A 5,152-nucleotide genomic window follows, 5' to 3' on the forward strand; every position below is an offset into this window, starting at 1 on the left:
AGGTGTCTTGAGGTTTCTCTTTGCCATCTTTCAGGAAAGCAATCTTCATTCCTTACCTGGAAAGGCTGGCATGAACTACGTGACCAAGCAAGGTACCAGGCTATTTTCCCAAGGGCTCGTCCCTTCAAAGTCCATCTTTTCCTCAGAGCTTTCTGGAGACATCCAGAGTCCTAGCAAGTCTCTCTCAGACATGACATTCCAGTCCAAGTCTTGGTTAATAAAACCACATTTGGAAACTGGCTTTATGAAGAAATTAGATTCTTGTTAGGAAGAAATTAGATTCCTGCTTGATTTATGCAAATGACTATATTACTGTGAGAAAAATAATACTCACTCATTAAGAGTTTCCAAATTCCAGAGGGATCAGGTAGGGAGAAAAATCTAAATGCCTCAACATTGCTTACGAAAGTATAATTTACCAAGTTCCTTTAAGAAAAGCAACTTGGGTTTTCCTTATGTCTGAAAAATAGTAAGATTAAAAGTCAGCAATACTTTTAACAACAATAACTTACAAAAACTATAAGTATTTTTAGTTCATTAAGTCCCATAATCAATTTTTGTTTCTCCTGATTTTTCTTACCAATACTTCTATAAATCCAGATACTCTATAGAGTTCTAATAATTTCCATCCAGTTTAAAGGGGTTGACCTGAACAATCTATTCTCAGAGGTATGTAATTTAAAACGTCAGAGTCCTTTCTATGGATCTCTCAGAAGATATAAATTTTTGCAAATGCATTATAACAAAACAGAGACCGTTTCTAAATAAAAAGAAAAAATTTAAAATGACATGGTTATGGATTTGATTATAATGCAATTGACATAAAATCCTGTCCTTTCTGCAAAACACAGTATTCCATAATAACAGAGTTATAAATGAAAGTATATCCTAATTTATGGACTCCTGGAGATTTTTATATAATCTTCAGAACATCCATTTTGATAATATGCATATACAAATGGAATATAGTTATTATTTCTTTATTTGACAGAGCTTCCCATATACCTTAAATATAAAATTTTCACCCTAACCAGTTTGGCTCAGTGGATAGAGCATCAGCCCGCGGACTGAAGAAGGGTTCCACGTTCGATTCCAGTCAAGGGCATGTACCTTAGTTGTGGGCTCAATCCCCAATAGGGGGCGTGCAAGAGGCAGCTGGTCAATGTTTCTCTATCATTGATTTCCTAACTGTCTGTCCCTCTCCCTTCCTCTGTAAAAATCAATAAAATATGTTAAATATATATAAAAAATTTACCTTCAGAAGGAGAGAAAGCAAATCCTCAAGGCATTCTAGGACCTATTGGCATGACCTAAAGCCAATTCTAGGTCAAAAAAGAGTTTCTGAAAATTCAAACCTGGGAAGGTTGTCAACCATATTTGACCAAAAGATTATATATTACTAGAGGTCCGGTGCACGAAATACATGCACAGGTGTGGTTCCGAGGCCTGGCTGGTGATCAAAGCACGAGTGTCTGGTGTGGAAGGACAGGTCCCAGCTGACCTCTGGGCCCTGGGCAGCACCTGGGCCCCCTCCACCTGAGTCATGGTGCCCGAGTCCCCATGCAGAGATGTGGTGAGCGCGGCCAGACACCATGGGCTGGGGTGCAGCATGGGCCTCTAGGCCACCCAGCAGCGTCACACGAAAGCCAGGTGGGCATTGCGTTCTCTCCCAGTTGTCCTTGCAGACTGGCTCCTGTGTGAACCCATGGGCAGCCCAACCAGTCCCTGCGGTGAGTGTGAGGTGGGCTCCTCATGGATGCCCGGCACCTGAGTGTGGGGGCTTCCCTGGCACACAGCCCTGGCATCCCGGGAGAGGGTAGCAGGGGGAGTGAGAGTGAGTTTGGTGGACACCTCACATTCTCACCACACCTCCATCCCTGTCACCTCTGCCCCCAAATAGCCAGCAAGAGGTTGCAGCCCCCCGCCCAGGCACTGCAGAAGGTTGGTCGCCACCACCCACCCTCAGTTTCCCGTCCCAGCCTGGGGCCCGGTCCTGATCAGGCGATCAGGGCCTGCCGGCCTCTGGCTACTGTCTGTGGAGTGATCAGCAGGGCAATCGGCCCCCGCTTGAACCCGCCTTGGCTTGGCGCTGCCCACTCACCTGCTCCACCATCCTGCTGTGGCCCCACTCTCATCAGGGCCCACGGGGGCCAGCAGCACCTCCACTGCCACCTGCTGCCAGTGCCGCGCTACCCCCTGGTGGTCAGTGCATGTCATAGCAAGTAGTCGAACTTCCCATCAAACTCCTGGTCGAACAATTTGCATATTAGACTTTTATTATATAGGATTATAAAGAAGAAAGAGTATTAAATTATCTTTTCATTCAAAGTGACAGTAAAAGGGTATTAAACACAGACATAAGCTAGCAGAACTTCAGTTCCCACAATTAAGGAGATGGCTTTTTTTTAAAAAAAGTCACCAAGTACCTGATTAATATAACATAATATATAACCATTTTAATAATTTATAGAACTTTTGCTTCCTAGGCAAATACAAAAAAAAACTTTTTCCCTTTTAACAGACTGAAAAAGGACCAAACAAATTCTGTATTAGTTTACTTTAGATTCATTTATCTAACTAGATTTATTACTCAGTATATCTATAATTTCCTTACGCAGTTATAAGTGTCAGAATCAGGGCTGACCACAGAATGTGCAAGCCAGAGGCCATGCATGTCATCGCTGCATCATCCTGTTTTTTCAGTGTTAGAGTAGCCTTGCCAGGTTTTATTTTTAAATCTAAGAGACTGTTCCCAATATATAGGGTAGGGTCCCTAGGCCTGGCTGGCGATCAGCGCCATCTGTGGGGCAACCAGCAGGCAGAGCAATTGGGGGGCCCCTGCTGGCATCTGCCTTGGCTGGTGGCTGGTGCTGCCCGCTGGCCGGCCCCACCCCCCAATCACCGCCAGTTGCCTCCCTCTCAGGGGGCAGATGCTCAACACATGAGCTGACCCCCCTGGTGGTCAGTGCGCATCATAGCAATTGGTCATTCCTCCAGTTGTTCCACCATTCGGTCGATTTGCATATTAGGGTTTATGAAATAGGATTATTCAGATTATCTATATGTTTCTTTTTGCTTCTTTCCACCATATAATTTTTTTCAACTTGTGCAGACCTTCTACAATTTTCCTAATCCCCTTCAGATTATTTTTCTTAACTCATTCAGAAATAACTAACTTTATTTTTTTACATGATCCTGTTAAGTCTTAAATAAAATTTCATCAAAGATTATGTCATATTACATGCCGTGATTAGCTTTCTACAAACAACTGCTTTCTGTGTACAAATCAGTGTCAATGACATAAAAAATAAAACTGTACTAGGCAAAGCCTGTTTCAAACTTTATTCCCAAGATTCTTCAGCTTAATTAGCTGCAAAGAATGGTTTATGTATAAGCAAAAACTGAAAAGAGTGGCGTTGGGCTAAAAAATATTATCAGATCCATAAATAAAATTTGAAAAAGCAGTCATAATATAAAATAGCAGCTCCCAGAAACTTCTTCAAGTTTCTCTTCTTCAAAAGTTGACTCAATTCAGTTTGCTTCATTCTTGGAAGCCTCATCAAATCCTCCACGAGATCTGCAACTTCATCATCATCATCCTCCCCACCCACAGCCTGGGCAGAGCTTCAGCCAGTCCCCTTAGCCGTCAGACTGCCTGCCGGGTTGGTTTACGACGCGGGGCAGCACTGCTGTCGGCTGCCCTGTCTCAGCACGGCCTGTCATGGTGACAGTGTTCACTGCCAGCGATGCCTCAGCTTTAGGGTTGTTAAAGTGGATCCCTGTTCCTTGGTTTGTGAGCATATTTGCCTCTTTAATACCAGAGATACTGTTTACCCCTGACTTCTTTAAGGAGAACTGAAGTTGCTTACCGTCTGCTGTAGCTGTTCTGCGAACCCCCTTCTTTCTATGAGCAGTTCCTTTCCCACCCATGCGCACTGTGCCTGCAGTTTGGCAAGTTTCTCTTGGTTCATGATAGTTTCTTTCATCTTGTTGGAGAGGAAATGGGGCCGCATGGAGGACTAGAGCTGACGCTTAGGGGGTCTAAGGCAGACCAGCTGAGAACCAGAAATAACCAACTTTAGAGCCACCTATTTTCAATGCTAGATTACCAAAACCATATCATTTCTTTCCAATTTAATTAGAATTCTTAATTCTTAGAAACTTTGACCTTTTTGGTTGACAAGTAAGTAATTAACATTCCTCAGATTAGCAATACATTCACATTTTTAAGAGCTATCTGTAATAATAAAATCATAATATGCTAATTAGACCAGACGTACTTCCGGACAACCTTCCAGACAAAGCCAGGGCTGCAAGGGAAGCCCGGGTCCCGGGTGACAGAGGGAAGCTGGTGCCAGCAGCTGGGGGAAGGAAGGCCTACTCTTGTATGAATTTCATGCATCAGGCCTCTAGTATTCAAATAAAAGCCAAGGCATATTCATTAATAGATTCAAATCTGTCCTCTAGATTCTCTGTAATAAGAAGCCAAACATAGGCAAACTCAGGTTAATTAGTATTTCAGTATCTTGGTACCTAGATATTTAATCATTTTTACTATTTAACCCAGCAGACCCCAAGTTTTAAGTTACCAAAAACTTTGGAAAAACTATGCTTAAGTATATATAATTATTACTAAAAAGCTTTATCAAAAACCCTTCATTTTAGTTACATCTATTTATTATATCACTATAGGCCCTGTGCACGAATTTGTGGATGGGTGGGGTCCAGTTGGCCCCACTCCCAATTGGGTTGGGGGGGACGATCAGGGATGAGGCCAGCTGGGGGGAGGGGGGGAGCGGGCAGGTGGTTGGCGGGCTGGTCCTGCCCCCAGGTCAAACTCCAGTGAAGTCCCAGTGGAGGGGACACATTTGCATATTATCCTTCATTATATAGGACTAGAGGCCTGGTGCACAAAAATTTGTGCACTCAGGAGGGTCCCTCAGCCTGGCCTGTGCCCTCTCACAGTCTGGGACCCCTTAGGGAATGACCGCCTGCTGGCTTAGGCCCGCTCCCCGGGGGAATGGGCTTAAGCTGGCTGTCAGACATGCCTCTGTCACCCCGGGAGCCCTCGGGGGATGTCCACTTGCCAGCGGGGAGCAGGCCTAGCTGCAGTCGGACATCCTTAGCACTGCTGAGGAGTTTTCTAACTAAT

The 5,152-nt window shown here is 44.2% G+C and overlaps 1 pseudogene; it reads right to left on the reverse strand.

Annotated features, from left to right (window-relative positions):
* Nucleotides 1-3,450: 3,450 nt before the first annotated feature.
* On the reverse strand, nt 3,451-3,971 carry LOC102754317 (annotated as a pseudogene).
* Nucleotides 3,972-5,152: the final 1,181 nt, after the last annotated feature.

This window comes from Myotis davidii, unplaced genomic scaffold, assembly GCF_000327345.1.
Source record: "Myotis davidii unplaced genomic scaffold, ASM32734v1 scaffold75, whole genome shotgun sequence".
Lineage (NCBI taxonomy): Eukaryota > Metazoa > Chordata > Mammalia > Chiroptera > Vespertilionidae > Myotis > Myotis davidii.